This window comes from Anas acuta, chromosome 18, assembly GCF_963932015.1.
Source record: "Anas acuta chromosome 18, bAnaAcu1.1, whole genome shotgun sequence".
NCBI lineage: Eukaryota > Metazoa > Chordata > Aves > Anseriformes > Anatidae > Anas > Anas acuta.
The window spans coordinates 2733785-2752701 of NC_088996.1; the positions used below are offsets into that span (position 1 = coordinate 2733785).

Genomic DNA, 18917 nt, shown 5'->3' on the forward strand with positions numbered 1-18917 from the left:
CCTCCTGCCTTCAGAGCTTTTGAATATTTGCCTCCCGTTGGACACTACGCGATAAAAGTTTACACTGTGGTCACATTAGGAAGCCTGTGCTAAAAGCACCGACCTGCTCTCCGTGAGCAGGGGCTTTGCTGCGCTTCACCCCGCTGCTCCCAGCCAGTGACAGGGGATGCAATGTCCCCTAAATGACCAGAAAGGTGAAACCAGATGGTGGGGCAGACCCCCGATGTGGACCCCAATGATGGAAGCTGTGCTGAGCCTCCATCACTGTGGGCAATGCACAAGATCACCCTCCTCTGCAGAGCCCAACCTCCTGGTCCCCAACACAAGCCAAGTGGCTCTGCAGATCCCAAATGCCCATTTATAAATGGGATGAGAGAACCAGCAGCATCACAAGCATCAATCAGCACCTGCAGGGTGCCCCAGCGCTGGGCATCAGCAACCGAGACCCCAGCACTCGCCTCCCTGCCAGACCGCTCAGCCCTCGAGCCGAGAAAAGGCAGTGTCTGGTGGTTACAAAAGGAACCGAAAGCCCGCAATAGAAACCAAGAGCCCCGGTGCCATGGCATGGCGAGTGACCTCTCTGTGCCTCAGTTTCCTCCTCTGAATGCAGAGGCAAGGCCCCCACTGCAGCAAGCCCTGACAGCCCACGTGCGAAGCGCCAGCAGATGGAGGTGGCAGCATTATTCTCCTTCCATCCCCTTATTTTTAATTCCTGATGTAGCCTTCCCAATCCCATTTATGACCCTGGCAGGCAAGGCTGGCAAAACAGGCCATATCAAAAAGCATATTAAATATATATATGTATATGTATAATTTCACAGATGTTATTTCTAACCCACAAGAACCACTTGCCTTAACCAAGATATCCTGCCATGGACACCTCAGAAGCACAGCACCCAGATACCCATCCTCGAACCTCTCCAGCAGTAAAATCGACGATGCACAATCAGAACATCTTGGGCAGCAGCAAATCAGAGAAATTAAGCTGCACATGAGAGGGACACATTCTCAACAGCAGCACACACAGGGGAGCTGCAGGTCCGACCGCTAGCACCAGAACTGCCTCAAAGCTGTTTTTTAAAATCCAAATTCCTAAGAAACAAAATAGAGAACTGCATTGCCCGGACTATTGCAGCAGCCACTCAGCTCTGTAAATCTAATTAATGAGCCAGGAAAAAAAAAAAAAAAAAAAAAAGTGTCATTCGTTTGCTAACTACTTCACCCAGCGTTGCCAAATAGACAGATAAAGGATTTAGCTGGGGCCCTATTCCAGCCAAAGGAGCTGGGAACCTGGCAGGGATCGCAGAAGATTAGAGAAGGGTGAAAGGAAAAAAAGAGGAGGAAAAAAAAATCCAAATAGATTAGCACTTTCCAAATGCAAGCATGTAAATCAGCTTACGCTTTGTATAATGCCACCGTTGTGAGCGTCTGGCTGCGGGTCTGCTTACAGCACCGCGTCGCAGCGCAGAAGTCCCAGCTGAGCCGCGGTTTATTTGGGCTCAGGAATCTCACGCCACCAACTCCCTCACAAAAACAGCGGTTTTGTTTTTACCAGCTTTGTAAATTCTCACAGGAAGCCAATTAGGGGAAACCTGGGAACAGAGGAAGATTCATAATTGCAATTAAGGCTTCAAAGCGCTTATCCCAAGTGTGGCTGTTAAAATTAGAGCCGGGGAAGAAAATACCTTTGAAACCTTGAGCTTTCAAACAGCTCCAGGCTGGGAGTGCTTCTCACTCTGTATCAGCCATCCCCTGGCAGGCAGGAGCTCGCCTGAGGTGGATATAGACAGGACAGGCTCCAGGCTGCACCACCTTTGAGAGCGCTTTCACGCCTCCTGCCTTTGGGAAGAAAGCTCAGCCCTGTATGCATGAAACCTTTCCCCACACCACCACTGAAAGCTTTGGTGTCAAACAAAACCTTTGCTCCACCTCTGTGATGTTCTCTACTCGTAGGATCTCTCGTCACCATTGCAGCATCCCCAGCAAGGACAGAATAGCTTGCAGACTAAAGCTGCCTATGAGGATACCAGAGATTTGGGTTTAAATCTATCTGCTGCTATCAAAGTGACCCAATGATTGGGCAACACTTACTCTTAAGACCATTACCTTTCATATCGTCAAAAATGAAGACATCCTCTTAGAGGGTCAGCAGTTTCAGCAGTAATCTGCACACTGAGAAGGAATGGCTAAACAATCCAAAAAAAAAGTGCTTATTTGGACTGCTCTGCCTATTTGCAAACCAAAACCCACAACAGCAGCTCAGCATAAACAGTGCTGTGGCTACACCAAGAGCTGGGAAACCTGGCTCTGCAGACACTCCTGCAGCAGCACTCACATGGACTTCTCTGTCACGATGGGTTGGAGGTGGCTCTGCTGGCTGTGCTTTGATCTTCAAGGACAAAAGCTCCAGTTCAAGTTCAAACATTACCAGAGAGGTGCTCCACGTGCTGGAGCTGACCCTTACCTCTCAGACAAAGCTGCAGTCTTGGCTTGAGATTCACAACCCAACCAAGCAAGTGATAGGAGCCGAACCAGGCCTTCTCAAATTAGCAACCCTGAAAGAGGCAAAAACTGAAAGTACTCTGTGATCTGCCCTAATCTAACGTTCCAGCCCATAGCCTGGGCTCGACCATTTCAGCTTGGAGCCAAGCAGATCAGCCCTATGGGTGCCTCAGTCCTCCAGCAGCAGCTGATCAAGATCAGGGCTTTTTGCATGTTGGATGGTGTCCATGATCCTGGCAGGACTGGCCAGACTCTTCTAACTGAGATCACAAACATATCCAGTGTATGTGTATCTACATGGTCCGTAATCTCGTATCTAGTCCAGTCCTTCTCTTACAGAGAAGCTCAAGTAGGAAAAGCACAAGTTACAGGAATAACATATCCGCACTAGGACAACCTGCAGCCTGGCAGTGTCAGCAGTACATTGTCCCCCTCCACATTCCTCATGCTGGTGGCAGACCATGACATGGCCATGAACATTCAGACTTGCTGGGCCAGCATGCTCTTGGTAAGAAAAAAGGTTGAGAAGAGCTGAGAGAAGAAAAAGTGACTCACCCAAGGTGTTAGGGCAGGCCCCTGGTAGACCTGGAAGAGACCACCAGGTCCTGTATCAGCCATGGTGCTGGACTCACAGACAGTCCCTCTGCCTGCCCTCCCTGCCAGCAGGCACAGACACATCCCTAGTGATGGCACCTGATCTACAGACAGCACTCCCAGCACACAGCTTTCCTTCCATCCCCTCCTAACCCCAAACAACATCATAATGCTCCAGTAGCAGGGCTGGGGTTAAGGATGCAAAGCCCACTCTCTCCTCAGCAGGGACACATGCTCTTCCTCCACCCAGCCCCACAAACCCCTGGTGCTTCCATGGTGGTGGCACTCATGCCTGGCGTGCAGGAGGAGAGGTCCTCTGTGGCTGTGCATGGACCAGGAACCCACAGCAGCGCGGTGACTTACCCTCAGTCATCTTCAGCCACAGCACGCCCCTAAACACGTCTGCTTTCCCCAATGTGTTCACAACAACTTTATTCCAACGGCCCCATACACCCTACCAGCTGCCTTATGCCACAGCTGAGTCGTTCTCAAGGATTTTGTGGATGATGCTCGGGGTCTACAGCAGGATCTGCCCTGTGGCCTTGGGAAGTCATTTGTGTATCTGGAAATGTGTTGGCTTTACGTATTATTTGCATAAGCTACTTTCCCTGTGGTGTTTTCTCCCTACCACTGAGCACATAGGACCTGCTAATCAAATGAGGTCAAAGAAAATTCCAGCCAAAACCCCAGCAGCCTCAGTTCTTCCCTAGCAGCAGCCACCGGCATCCAAACAAGCATAGTCCATGTGCGGATGTTCCCTGTCCCTCCTCCAGCAGCAGGAGTAACCCCATGGGACCAAGCGACGGGCCACGAGCAGGGCTGACATCTAAGCAAGCCCAGCACAACCAAGGAGATGGACTTCCAGTCCCCAAGGGCAGAAGAACTGCCAAGAGCAGCTCTCTAGAGCAAAGGCTGTCGCGGCTGCAGCCCACCCGGCCCCCAGCTCTCATTACGCACCGAGCAGACTTCCCGTCTGAAGAGGAAGCCGCAAGGCGTGCGGCTGAACCCCTCAGCACAAAAACATTCCCCTCCCCACCGGCTGAAGCTCGGGGCTCACCCATCGAGATGGTTTCCAAGAGCAACCCCACACTTCTGCATTTTCTACGGAGATCTTCTTACTTCACCTTCCTGCGCGCGCTGGTGCCAAAAGGAGAAGTGCTGTGGCGCCGGGGGAAGTTGTGCCACCATTTCCTACTCTGGACAATGATTTCAGTCTCCTGCCACATCCGAGAGCCACACGTGGCACCCGCCACGCCGTGCCAGCGAGCTGCACGGCTGTTAACATGCAAAGACCTCTGGTTTGGGCCTGGCAGTTCCAGGAAGCCGAACAAAGGCTTTTAACAAAATATGAAAACAAAGACCACAGGCAAATGACCCAGCCAGAAGGAACCGCGCTGCCCCTTGGCACTCGCTAGGCTGGGGGACGCCAAGGCGGGTGCGTGGCTGAGCAGCGGAGAGGCCGGGCCCAGAACCACACGGGAAGGCTGCAGCCCAGGTCTGTGCACTGACACTCAGAGAGTGTCCAAAACTGCAAAACTCTCCCAAAACTGCAGCATACACTGCTTGGTTGGGCTCACACAATCCCCAGGAAAGAGACAAACCAACCACCACTGAGAGACACCTGAAGGCAAGACTCCTGCCTCCGCTCACCTCCAGGGTTTCCACCCACTTGCTCAGTGTAGGTGCCAAGGCCAGGATACACACACACCTCCCACAAAGCTTAGGTCTTTCCTTTAGTCTGGTCAGCAGATCCAAGGATCACTCCAACAGTTATATGGAGAAGACTCATTACAGTCACAAGAATTTGAGGGTCTGCTGACAACAACAGAATCGTCATCTTTAGAGGACAAAATCTCCCGTTTCCCTTCTCTGAAAGAGTTTGCTAAGCCCCAGCATCAGAAGCTTCCCACAGCACAGAAAGAGAAGGCTTAACATATTCCCTGCTTTAAACTTACTGCTGTAACCTTATCACCAGAGAGGCACCTCTAGATATTTTTAGAGGTAATATCTGCTGGCACAGGAATTACAGTGCATTAATTAGCAGAGAGGCACATACTGACAGTCACAAGGTCACAACGCAACATCCATAATTTACACTTCCTTGGGAGTTACTGAGAAAACAGGACACACGAGAGCCATCACAAGATCTAACGTCTTGAAGAGTTCCGAGCATAGAGGTTCACATTTCCCCAAAACAAACATTAGCAAATTTAATTTCTCAGATGGCCCAAATCCTCAAGGACTGCAAAACTCAATGGGTGCTCCTTGGCCATGTTGAGTCAGTCCCTAGAAAGAAATTCATGGGATTACAAAACCGTAACGCAGCAGTCTGATGGCTCAGGTAAAAAAAAAAAAATAATAATAATAAAAAATAACGGGTGGTCAACATTTGCTCTCCTTGGGATAAATCACTATGGAAACATGTTTATGTTTTAGTACCAGCAGCCACTCACACTGCCCAGCAGACTCACAGAGAGCTTCAGCCTTTTGGATGCCTGGGGTACCTAAAATCTGAGAGCTGGAGCCATCGCCTTCACGGCTAGTTAGGACTAGGGAGTTTTACATCGATCAGTAATACAGATGTACAGATTCACTTTCCTCAGCTATTTTGACGGTTCCTCAAGAAGTTCATAGCCTGACTTCACCCTCCCCACCCTCTCTTCTTCCTAAGCTTCCTCCACCAGGTAAAAGTTACTGGCAAGGAAGCGTTAGAGTAACTCAGGCCATGACAGGACCTCCTGCGCATCCCCGCTGCCTGCACTGAGACCATCAGCTGCGATAACCAGCTGCAACCTCGGAGCATTGGACCAAGAAAAGGTAGCGCACAGGTCTCACCACCACTGGGCAGGAAAACCCTGCTAGAAGGGTGGATTGAGTAGGATAGCTTGGTTCTCCTCCAAAAAATCCCCATAGCACAGCTGCTACAACAGAGAACTGCTGGGCGATGCAAGACTGACTGAGTCAATACTCGCCACCATCAAAACAGGCAACTGTGACATTATTTGCTCATAAAATGCTTGACCATGACAAGGATTCAGATGACATTAAGCCATCCAGAGCTGGCTGATGGCTAGGTCAGGTCCAGAAGTGGTTTATTCCTATGGACAACTGCTCCCTTTCTGCCAGAGTGGTTTCCACCTTCTTCTCTGAACACCAGCAGCCCTGCTGGTAGCCCCATAAAGGCTCTTACCAACACACTGAAGCACACAGTGAACAAAGAAAGCCATGAATAATACCTTTATGAACCTGCTGCACAACCAACATATCAAGGCAAGGAAGATCAGCAAAAACTCTCGGTGTCTTGTTTCTTCCATCAAGGTATTTAAAGCTGATGACTTCAGGATTACCATCCAGTCAAAAAACAATGGAATCCAAGGCATGAAGCAAGATAACTGAGAAAAAAAAAAAAAAAGAAAGAAAGAAGATCATCTGGTGACTTTGGAGAATCCACATCTACTATCTGCTCTACTATAAAACTCTGAAGTAACACCGGGTCCACCCCAGGGGTAGGATTCATCTCCTCCAACTTCACCTATACAAAAATAAGGTAAATTTCTAAGCAAACCAACATCTACAGACAGCGAGAGTACCTGATGTAGACATCAGCTCATCCCATCCAGCTTGAACCCCTCCATGGGCAGCCAGCAGAATAAGGTACATTAGAAGCCCACATTTTTAGGCAGGCATCCTTATGCAAGATGACTCCCATCCTTGTTCCCCAAAGCTGTTTCCCACATGCAAAGCAGGAATAACCACACTTCCTTCCTTACCCAGCAGTTGCATGACCAAATGTTTCAGAGCCTGTAACAACCTCAGACAACGCAATAATGGGAACATGGAAATTGCAGTAGAGCCACTCAGTTTAGCTTTCACTTCTTTCACCCCCAAACTTGATTCATAACAAATAAAAGCAGAAGCCAACGTTTCTGCAAGTAACTTTGTCCGTTCGAGACTTCCAGGCCTCCAACTGCTTATGGTCCATTTAATGGAGCCATTTCACGGATGAACTGCATTAGAATACAGAAAGCACAGACAAATAAGAGCAAATAAATGCAAAATTATGTGGAACACGTGAAGGCTAGCAACAGATAGTCACAAACACCAAGAGGCTGCATGCGTGGCACAAGGCAGCAGAGGTGTGGTTTCCACCCAAGGATGCATTAGCTTTCAGCCAGAGCCACGAGATGCTGCTGAAGTCAGTAGCAGAAGCCCCATCAGCCATGGCAGGGCCAGTCGGAGCCCTCCCTGAGGCTGTTTAAGAGATCTGAACTGTGCTGCAACCAAGCCTCCATCCACCTCTCCCAGAGCGACGGATGTAGTCTGTTCCTCGATCTCCCAGGCTGACTGACACAAGCAGGGTCTGAACCCACAGCAGGGGAGCAAGGAAGGCTCCAGCACCCAGTTGCCACGAGGGGATCACGGGGAAGCACTGCCCTGTGGGGCTGTCACCACACAAGGCTCACTCCTCTTCTCAAGGTTCAGTCATTTTTTGAGTTAAAAAATTAATCTGGTGGGGCTACCCTGTAAGTGTACAAAATGGAACCGCAGCAAAATTTTAGTGATTTCAGAGTGAAACCACCACGTCTCCTGGTGATGAGCTTCTCATCACCATGTAACTGACTCCAGCTCCAGGGAGCTGCACCAAGAGTTTATTTCCACTTTATGGGGCAGAAAAAGCCATCTCCTCCTAAGCCTTACCAGAGATACCACGGTACAGCATACTGCAGAACGTGGTGCAAGAGCTGGATGTGGGCTGAGTTCGCAGGCAGGCGCAGATAGCTGCCACACCAGGACACACCCAGAGGAACACGCTGGTAGTGAGAAAGTCACAGCAGACACCCAAAACCTGAATGTAGACAAGCAGCCTCAGAGCTGGCAGGGCTGAAGGCATCACCAGCAGCTTCTGGGCAATTCTCAGCTAGTTAAGAGAAATACAGAAGCAAGTACCAGCTGGTTTCGCAGCATCACTACCACCTTCCCCATCAGCAGTGCTGGCAGCAAGTGAAGTCATGAGGTGGAAATAAAGGAGAGCCCCTTTCCAGCCCTGGGGTCTCAGGGGAGCTGATGGGAGGCACAAGAACAGCAGCCACAGATGTGGGTGTTGGTTTCAGCCCTCTGGGCATCTTCAATTTGCAGTGGGGGCACAGCACCCAAAACTCCTTAAAACTGGGCACTGAGCAGACCAGCAGTAGCTTTAGGAAGCCAAGGGATCTCCCAGAGACAGAATTCAATTGAGGGAGGATTGCAGCATTTTGTACCGACTTTGCGTCTTGACCAGGGCTCAGACCAGTCAATTGGAGGTTTGCTGCTTCCATGTTCAGGCCTGCACTTGAGAGCAACTACACATTTCCTTCAGAAACAGAAATAGCCTGAGATGCATGGCAGACTCATACGTGCTGAAGACACTCACAGATTATCCTGGGACTTTCTGTAAGCAAGCAATTCCCTCACTGCGAAGTTAGCGATGTGAACAGGGCACGGAGACCAGAGTCCCGTCAGGCCCTGACTCCAGCAGTAATGCTGATGGGAAACTGAAACCACAAAAGTGAGACAGTGTCCAGTGCAGCATTGTCTGCTGACCTCCCTACCAACTATTCTGCAAACTGAGACTTCCTCCTGGCTTATTTTTAAAATGTTCTTTTTTGCAATTACCACTTTTCAAGACAGGATCTCGTGCATTCTTGACAAACAGATAATGGGGGAATTCCACTTGCTACCCCTGTGAAGACGTGATGTATTTTGATGCCGAAAAATAAGAATCTCTAAATTAGTCCCACCGAACCATCACCGAGAACAGTTCTGATGGTGCCTTCCCCCTTTCTCCTAAAAGACACTTCTCTTTATGCAACCTCAGTGACTCATGGCAGGTCCTTTCAATCAGAGATATTCTTACCACTGGCAAGACGCTGCCTTTACCTCCAGCTTGAACCATGGGCTGTACCCTTCATCTCCATAGTCCATTATTTTCAGCTCATGTAAAAGTGCTCGTGAACTGCTTGAGTCTCAAGCTTTTGGGAAGTGAGAAGCATAGGGAGCAACATGTCTCCCCGCTGTTCTTTGAATTAGGTCAATTACTTCTTGCAGTGATTTCTGAAGGAAACTGCAAAAGTCCCACTCCTGGAGATGCTGAAAGACAAGCTTCAAATTGCAGGACAGGGAGAAAACACGCCCTGCTGGGAGCGGAAAATGGGATAAATGCAATCACAAAAAAGGCTGCTGTAAAGAGGAGGAGAATTGTCTGTACCCATGTTCTTAAGGGCAGAAAAAGCAGCAACAGACTTGAATCGAGTGACATGAGCCAAGTGGCCCCTGCCCGAGGCCAGGGAGAGACACCCAGTGGCCCTGCCAGTCTTGCAGCCTTCCGTCCCCATCACCTTTTCAATCCTCCTGCCCCTAGGCAGGTGAGGACCCAGAAGTCTGTGGAATTTCTTGGATTTCACCATTGTAAAGTACATCGCAACACCAAAAAGTAACTTCCTTAAAAAAAAAAAAAATCCAGCTTTATTCCATGCTTCCTTTTATCTCTTCTCTGTCAACGCTTTCCTCACCATCCAAAACACCAGACCAAGGCCAGTGGGTGTCAGCACCTCAAGCTTCTCTCAGAGGCCAAACTGACCTCTCCTCTTGCATGTGCTGGCAGTAGCAGCTCTGCCACCTGCAGCGCCTGCACCTCCCTGGTACCCGAACGCTGCCCTTGGCCAGACTCTGCCAGGCACAGATGGCTGGGCCAGGACATCAGCAACCACAGCCCCACCCACGACCACTCAAAAGACTGCATGGGCTCGGCAGAACTCAGCCAGGGTAAGAGAAGCTGCTTCTTCTCATTAAAAATCAGCAGAAATTACACAGATCTGATCTGAGTAAGAAAAGGCCAGTTAGACATACTCACTCCTCAGAGAGGAAACGTGCTTGTTCCTGGCATTGATTATGAAAACCCCTCACCACATGATGCAAGAGTTAATTTTAGTTCCTATCACCCCTTATCCCGAGAGCGAAGGCTGAAGTTTCACCCAACACCGCAGCTGATTACAAGCTCGGTGACAAGCGAAGCCCCAGGAAGATTTAGGTTGGAGACGGCGATGGTCTTCAGCAGAGCCTGGCTGGGCACTGAGTACTGGCAGCGTGCACCTCGGGGGCACTGAGGCTGCTCTGTGGGGACGTGGAAGTTGGGAAAGCCGCGTCTGTGTGTCACAGGAGACAACTGGGGGAGGGAAAAAATCAGCAAATGCAGAATTTAGAGGAAAAAGGTGCTTCCCACAAAAAAAGGTGGTGAGCCAAGCTGCCCTTGCCAAGAAGGAAGGGAAGAACACGACTTAGAGTATCAACTGGTTCCGTTCCTCCCGACGCTCACTGGTGTGGCTGCAAGCCGGTGGGACAACGCAACAGGTCCCTTTGGGAGGGTTCTGGGGGCCACACACATGGGGCAGAGGGGACAAGACTCCAGGCACTCCCATGCCTAGCAAAGAGACCCTCCCAAAACCATGCAACCACATCTCCAGCCTGGAAGGGAGCCTGGTGCTGGCTACCTCTGGGCATGAGACCCAACCCCAGGTGTCCCACGTGCTGCCTTGGGCCACCACTGGGCACGTGGGACTTCTTCAGGCATGACCCTTGGGGAAAACAAACACTTTTCCTGTGGAAGGTTACACGTGGGTGCACTATCACATTTAGAACAGCATCAAACAAGTGGAAACAGTGATACTGCCTTATCACAAAAAATCACCATCAGCTATTCGTTGTTCCACTGACTCGGCACTTTCTTCTGCCTCTCCAAACTCTCCCTAAGACTTCTTGTCCACCCCCAAATAACCGTCATGTTACTCTGCTATGCTGAGTAACAGCTCAGTATTTCTGGGGGGATTCCTTTTGCGTACTTTTTGCCATTCCAAAAGTATCTTTATCCCCAGCCGGGTCCAGGACCTTCCCCATCCCCCAGCTGAGCAAAGCAGCACAGAGCCCACACAACCAGGAGTCCCCCACGGTGGAGACCCCAACCTCTGCCCCACGCTGCCTTCCCCCTGTGCCACAGCGAGAGACGATGCTAATTTCTTCAGCCTATTTGGAAAAACAAGTTTACACGTGAGATTTCAATTGGCTCCCTCTCTGCTTAACTACTCCAGCTGTGAAACAAAGCAAGTGAGAGACAAAGCACTACACACAAGCAGCGTGACCATTTCAGAGGGCTTTTTGTGAGCTTTAATGCCAAGCCCACTAAATAGATTAACTTACAGCATAAACAAGCAAGTAAATCTTTCCCCCAAGGCCCTGTGTATCCAAAGGAAGCTTTAGAAGTTACTTCCTGCCATTGTGGAGGCCCTGCTGGGAACCCAGGAGCCTTTTCAGTCCCTGGCTTGGTTGCCCAAAAACTTCAGATTTGCTTCCAGCACCGCTGGCTCCAGCTCCACAAAAGACAGATGATGGCGAGGACAGCTTTGGCCATTCCCCATCAGCCTGGGGCAGCGAGGCAGTGACTGACACTCACTTCCGAAGCTCAGGGACAGGTCTGAGCCCTACTTTGACCAGAGGAACCACCGGTACAACTGCAGCACCATCACAGTCATGAGAAGGAAGGGAATCTCCAGGTGAGGAGATAGACCACAGAGGGCTGCATGTCCAGCCGACAGCAGGATGCCAGCCCCACCATGCTGTTCAGCCGCAAGCATCTTCAAGCACCTTAAAACACTGAAATACTGCAGCAGCTTCTGCATTTTCCATTGTAGGGAGAAGTGACAAGCCCATGGCATGAAGCCTTTCCAAGCCTTGTGTTCACCTCTGGGAAGAAGCAGGCCCAAGCTGTGCTGGAAGGCACCACAGCACCCCAGATGTACCAAACCCTGAAGGTCTGGATGAGGAAGGGCTGCACAAAGGGAAGGTGCTGGGACCAGAGCTCTTCTGGCAGTCCCGCAGTGGTGGGTGAGCTCCAAGACCCTGAGCTCTCCCTCGCTGAGGGCAGAACCCTGAGCTGGACCATCCTTTGGTCTGGCCTAGTATGGCCACCAGAGCAACACCTTCACCAGCCCAAAAAGCCATGGAGAAGACAAGCCAAGAGGAATCCTCTTCTCCACATGAAGGCCCTATCCACCACTCTGTATCCCTTCTCCCTGGCTCACTGAATGTATTTGAAGGTGACGTGCCACCACAAGTGGCACAGAGGACTCCATCCATCCCCAAATCGCCTCCAGCCAGGTAGGCACAGCCCTGACCAGCTCCGACGTGCAGGACAAGTCATCAGATCCTCCCAGTGACACACCACAGGAGCAAAAGGTGCACAAACTCACATGGCACATGCATCCTGAATGCCTTCCAGCCCTTGGTTCCTCCCAGGATGGGTGGTGGCATCGCACAGCCCTCATGCCAGCTCTTCACAAGGAGCCGAGTTCCTGGGAAGTGGCTTGATGGAGACTCCTAAGCAGTTTCCACAGAGCCAAAGGCTTCCCCCCTCGCCCCACAGCATCATCCTACAGCTGGTGATGGTGTCCTGGTTAGAGACCCCCGGTGGGAGGTTGTCGAACACCCACCAGTGCCCAGTGCTGTGAGTCAGCAGCTCAGGGGCCACCACGAACAAGGTCCCCAGGCTCCAGGTGTGCTGCGTGCCCAGCAAACATGGACTTAGACCCACACAGACACTTCTTGACTCTGCCCAAGTTCCCTAAAGGATCAAACACCCCCCAGCATTCAGACCGAGAGTAATTTGCATCTAAAGAGCAGCCCTTTGGGGACTTCAGGCTTGGTGGGATGGATTGCAATCCAGCAAATTGATCCAGGGAGGCAAACCTCAAGCAGAAGGCCTCCGAGATGAGCAGGACTCACAGCCATGTCCAAGGAGCAGCAGTGAGGTCACCCAAGGCTGGGTCTGCAGGGCTGGAGACCGCTCGGTCACACACCAAGCACCCGTGCCCCGAGCGCCACCGTAACCGGTGCATACGCACAGCCACGTGCGTGCAGCGATTTGCAAGGTTTATCAACACAAGGACACCAAGAATGAAGAAACATTTGTGAAGTTTCACATGTACAGATTGCCAGAAACAATGAGAAAAGGGAAATGCCACCTGAAAGGACGAGAGCTTGTTTGCAGAGAAGCCTCTGAGCCGAGGGTTTAAATAGACACAGCGTTGGGGGAAGCAGCTGAAAGGGGAAATATTTCATCCTAATTTGAGACAAAAAAAAAAAAAAAAAAAAAAAAGAAAAAAGAATAGGCCTTTGTGGAAGGGATGAAAAACACTTTTGCAAGTTCAAGACAACACCGTCCTTCCTAAGCGTGCACACACCAGACATACACCCATGTGCTGTGTTTGAACATTAACACGGCTTTAGGATGAATATTTTAAATGCCTTGATGTTACAGCCCCAAACCCTCCGACACAAGATAAAAAGGGAGACAGATTCCCTATCACAGCACTGTTAAAGACAGTCACAAGATCAGGCTCAAGGCTGACATCATGACTGTGGGGGGACAATGCTCCAGCACGCCCTGCATTCCCAGGCGCCCTCGTCACATGAGCTGCTCACTTCTGCTTACCGCCACCCAAAATGAGGACCAGCAGCACTTCAGGAGCTGCTCTCACCCCAAGCACTACCAGAATTTTAAGCAAAGAAACAAAGCATTTAAGGGAAAACCAAGCCCCATTCCCATTGAGCCAGGAACGGTTCCCAACAGCATGGAGTCATTAAGCATTGTCACAGCCCCACAGCATCATCCAGCCAGGTAGCATTTTCTAATTCTGCTTTTAACTCAGCAGTGGGGTTGTGCTCACATCTGTCGGCCAAAACCATCTGCAGCACTCTTCACTGCTCAGCACAGCTGGGAGGCAGCGCTGGAGCCTGCTCCAGCACCCGGTGCTCGCCCGGCCCCGTTACGGGAAGGGCACGGTGCAGGTGGGGGCGCTGAACCACGCAGCTGTCCCAGGCAGGATCCGGCCGCTGGGCTCTTTCTTACCAGCAGGAGACTGGAACCTGGGTGAACTCTCAGATGGGGCAGGTTAAATACAGCAATCACGCTTGAGAGGGGAGCACATCTGAGCCGAAAACAGGCAAGCCTCGAACATGAAACCCCGCCAAACGCCCGCAGCATCACGCTGCCTTCGCACCCCTCGGAGCCAGCTCTCCTCCTGCTGCCTTCTGCAAAAGCAGCCGAGCATCTCCAGCTCCTGCAGCATGGCCAGGCCGCAGCGAGGGAGCAGATCACCCAACCGCAAGCCGAGGTGGCTTTTTTTTTTCCTTTTCCTTCAATGGCAGGGCTTGAAATCAGAGATGAACGGGTCTGAAGGAGCTCACGCCTGTCCACTCATGTATTCCAGATGCACACGCTATAATCACGGCTTGCCAAACAGGATACGAGCCGTAAGAAAATAAAGCATTTTATCTACAAGCTTTTCCAAGAGGGTATTAGAAACAATGGGGAGGAAATACAAAATTAACACTAGAGAAGAGCAATTGGCAGTACCCCTCGTGAGCCTGTTCTTCATTACAAGGCTGCCTATTCAGTAGCTTTCATTAGGAAAATCGCATCGCAGAGCCATTCCTGACAGTGTCCCTATTTCCTAATTAAGCTTTGCCAAAGAGCCGCGTCTTTTCGTTACCGCACGGCGCACAAGCACAACAATTACCATTTCATCGCGCTCCGGCTGCTGAAAACCCTGCAATTAACGCATCCGAGGAGTCATACAGACATGTCACTGGGGAGACAAGTTCTCACGTTGTGTTAATTGGCGGCCAAAGACGAGATCATAAGGAAGGGAACGCTGGTTTTCAGGGGGTTTCAGTCCCCGTGCTGAGAAAGGCACCGAGCTTCTCCCCAATCTCCCACCCAGGCGGCTGGAGAGGGCTCGGTGCCAGCGTGGGTGCTGGTGGAGGGTCCTGCCCACACCCTCGTGTGCATTGTGCCCGTGGCACGTTGACTCCATAACCAGCTGTGCCTTCAGGAGAGCAAACCCCCACTTGAACGCACACAACATGGGAAGGACACGGTCCTGGGTGGTTTCTGGAGACCTCCAGTGATGGCTTTGGGTGGGTGGGCACCTTGCAATGACAGGGCTGGCAATGGAGAGGGGACAAAGGTGACCCCACACCACCTCCAGCCATGCCAGGAGTCCCGCAATACTGAGCCTCTTAGGGAAGCAGAAGAGCAGAGAAAGAGCATGAACAGCAGAACCTGGGTCACATTCACAGGTCACATCTTTCTCCACTGCAATCAGGAATGACATCTCCAGCCCCAAACACCTCCCCGTCAGGTGAGCACGGCTGCAAAGCGCTGGGCTATGATGCAGTGCCTGTGGGGGGCACAGTTTCCATAGGGAACTTACCCCTACTTACTGCCCAGGGCAAGTTCAAGGCAGAGACAAGAGGAGTTTAGAAACAGCAGGAGACTCTCCTCACTCAAAACCATCCTTGGGGCACTCACCTGAGCGGCTTTCCCCCAGAAAATTCATGCACATTTTCCACTTGCAAAATAATAAAGCAAAAACAGGCAGCCCCGAAGCAGGAACAGCTCAGTGGTCTCCCAAAAAGAGAAGTTGAAACTGTCCCAGGTGAGCTACGGCATGGCAAGCCTGCAGCAGTCCCTGCATCATTACAAGGGTGTCACAGCCTGGTCCCCATCACGGCTGGAGCATCGTGCTGACGGCAAAGCCACCGCCACATCCCTCAGCCCTGAGGGCCACTGCGGCGCGGGCAGCATGCTCTGCTGGGGCAGTGTACAGCACTTCTCTCCAGTGCTTTCATCTGGATTCAGTTCTTCTTTCTCGGTACAAAACTCACATCTTGATTTTCACGTTCAGCAAAAGGCACGAGGTGACAGTTTTGGTTTGCTTTTCCCCAGATTGGGGTGCCCTGATCTGCAGGGGTGAGGGGAGAAGGGTCTGGCCAGCTGCACCATCCTACAGCACCAGAGCCTGCAGCACTAGTGAAGAGCCCCTACCCCAAACCCATCCACCCTGCTGTGACAGCTTCTCCCTCTGCAAATCATCTCCAGCACTTCAGCCGTCCCCTCTTCCCCCTGCCCCTGTCGGGCTGTGGAGCTGCAGGAGAGTGCTGGAGGTGCAGCAAGGCGCAGCGAGCATCCCCACTGTTTGCCGGCAGGACCACAGCACAAGGCTAACCCAGCCCTGGACCATGCACACCTCCAGCTCACAGTGCTGCAAACCGTGCTGTGCACTGCCCGGACACCTGCAGGGCACCCTCCAGCCCAGCTCCAGAGGATGCGCCCCGGCTGTCGCCCTCCAACCTCCTGCAGTCGCTGTAACCGAGGGATGCAACAGCTGCAACCACTGCTGCTAGGCTCTCGCCCTTTATCCTCTCATCTTTCTAGGTTTATGCTCTAATCTGAGCAACACCCGCAGTTCCAAAACACTTCGCGATTGTGTTGCGGAAACAATTTGCAACTCCATCCAATTTTTTTGCTATGAGCATGAAACAGCCAAGCAGACCCATCCCCAGCACACACACACAAAAACCAAAGCACCGACATCCTGCACATCCCTGGAGTCCGCAGCCTCTGCATCTAACCAAGATTTAGAAAATTACTACACATCGAAAACCTAAATAAATTGCAGCTGCTTAGCCTCAGCCCCTTCAACAACAGGATAAGCAGCAGCAGCCTGCAGCTGCCTGAGCATGTTTTCGCTGCATTCAGAGTAGCAACATCAGCACCGAAAACAAGCTACCAGCAAAGCTAACGGGTGCTGGGGTAACAGTGAGATTTTAATAAACATGAAAACAAAGGTCTGAAATCTCTTTTCTCCCGCTTTCGTTAGTGATTTGAGTCAGCCTGGCCTTTTCCTCCCCTAGGGCTTACACCATCCAAAGCAGCTAAACATCTTTTTGTGGAGCTTGCTGCAGAAGTGAGCAGGGCAGGAGGCCAGGCTGGATCCGTGCGCCCCCTGGTCAGTGCTGGCCACTAAATGGGGACCGCTGGTGGCACTACAAGGCCATGGAAACACCCGACCAAAATGCTCCTTCCTGGGCACGAGCATCGGCACAGGCCAGTGTGCAAAGCAGCACGAGGACATCTCAGGGTTGGCGCGTGTCCGGACACCAGTGCCGGAGGGATGACATGCCGCTGGGCTTGTCACATCCCAAACCACATCCTGTTGCCACAGCAAAGCCCTGCCAGGGTCACATCGCTGCCCTGCTGGGCTGAGGGGACGCCGGGGTCCCGAGGGTGCGAGGAGCAGCAAGTGACCTGAGGGCACTGGGTCCTTCCAGCCTGGCAGGGGGAGCTCCCGGTGACACCAGGTGACTCACTGCCACCCCCGCCAGAGACTCTGCCAAAACTCCAGCCGGGTGCCGGAGAGCCCCTGGGATTTCCCGGGGACCCATGAGCTGTGGGGTGGTCCCTGGGGGCCGAGCTCCACACCTGGGCCCCAGGCAGCAGCTCTGTGGGGCAGCAGGAGAAAAACAAGAGCACGCAGTCCAGAAATGAGTCACGGCAGTGGGGCCCCGTCCCCACCAGCGGGCACAACAAGCTGCTCCTGGCCACAGACCCTCCCAAGCTGCCAAGGGAGCCAGATAGAGGCAAGGTGGGGGGTGCACCCTTCCCAGCCTGCAAGGGGACCCCCCACCCTGGGGCCATAGGGTGACCCCCACCAACGGGTGCAGGGTCCTCCCCGGGGTTGCAGGGACCTCAGGGAACCCCCCTGCGGGGTCAGCCAGAGGGGCCCCCCCAGGGCACACACACCCCTCCCAGCTGAAGGGGGTCTCCAGTTCCATGGGGGAACATTGCCCCCACGCAGTTGTTTGGACACCCCACTTAGAAGCCCCCTCACCCCCCCACATCACACACACACCCCCCCAGCACCCACCGACCCCTCAGTTACACGGACACCCCTGTTACAAGGACGCCCCCCTAGATCCACCGTGCGGACAGATCCCCTCGGTTACAACCTGCTCCCGGTCACACTCAGGGGGCGCGGCCCCCTCCGGTTACACCGACACCCCCCCCGCCCCCGGGGGGCTGCAGCGCCCCCGCTCCCGGCCCCGGGGGTCCCCACCTGGAGGGCGGCTGCCGCCGTCGCTCCCTGCCCATCCTCGGGCTCCCCGCCGGGCTCCGCTGCGCTGCGCTCCCCGCGGGCGGCACCGGCGGCACCGGGCGGGCGGGCGGGAGGGGCCGGCGGCGGGACCCGCCCCGCACGTGTGGCCCGGCCGGCCCCGGCCCCGCCCGCACCTCCGCCCGCCCGGCCGCCGCTTCCTCCACCCGCACACCGCCCCCTCCATCCAACTATCCGACCGCTCAGACACCCACCCCTCCGTCCACTCCTCCATCCCTCCATCCATCCCTTAATCCCTCCATCCACCCATCCATCCATCCATCCACCACTGCATCCCTCCATCCATCCATCCACCCACCCACTCTGTCCCCCCTTTCTCTTCCATTCATCTGTTCTTCTATTCATCTACCGCTCCCTTCATAACCTTCTCCTTCCTTTCACCCATCTATCCATCCCTTCATCCATCTGCCATTCTGACACCTCATTCTTCCATCCATCCACCCACCAAACCACCCAGCCCTTCATTAATCCACCTCCCCTTGCCTCCATCAGTCCCTTTCTCTCCCTCCAGTCATCCACTTCTCCATCCCCCTCTATCCATCCCTCTCTCCATCTCTCCATCCTTCCCTCCATCCCTCCCTTCTTCCCTCCCTACAGCCGTCCCTCCATCCACCTCCCTGCTGCCCCATCCCTCCACCCCTCCACTCCTCCACCCTATGTGACCCTGTTCTCCTTCCCTCCCTGCTCATCCCCTTTTCCCTGCTGGAGAATCCCTCGGCACCTCCCCATTACTGTGAAGCCACCCATGGCTGGGCTGGGTGACACCAGGCTGGGGAC

The 18917-nt window shown here is 52.8% G+C and overlaps 2 protein-coding genes across 5 annotated transcripts in view; both read right to left on the reverse strand.

Moving 5' to 3' along the window:
- The window catches only part of PIK3R5 (phosphoinositide-3-kinase regulatory subunit 5), a 57450-nt gene extending 39232 nt beyond the window's left edge, over nucleotides 1–18218 (reverse strand). For 2 of the 4 annotated variants that reach the window (XM_068654661.1, XM_068654656.1), the window contains exons 1-2: nucleotides 18084–18218; nucleotides 6333–6488 (exon numbers count right to left, since the gene is read on the reverse strand). The gene's annotated coding sequence lies outside the window, so the exon portion shown is untranslated. Of the gene's footprint in view, nucleotides 1–1399; nucleotides 1499–6332; nucleotides 6489–18083 lie in introns of those variants that run through there. The other 2 variants (XM_068654659.1, XM_068654657.1) reach the window with 2 other exon arrangements.
- ARHGAP44 (Rho GTPase activating protein 44) overlaps nucleotides 446–18917 on the reverse strand; it is a 288621-nt gene continuing 270149 nt past the window's right edge. The window contains exon 22 of the transcript XR_011088679.1: nucleotides 446–458. The gene's annotated coding sequence lies outside the window, so the exon portion shown is untranslated. The remainder of the gene's footprint in view (nucleotides 459–18917) is intronic.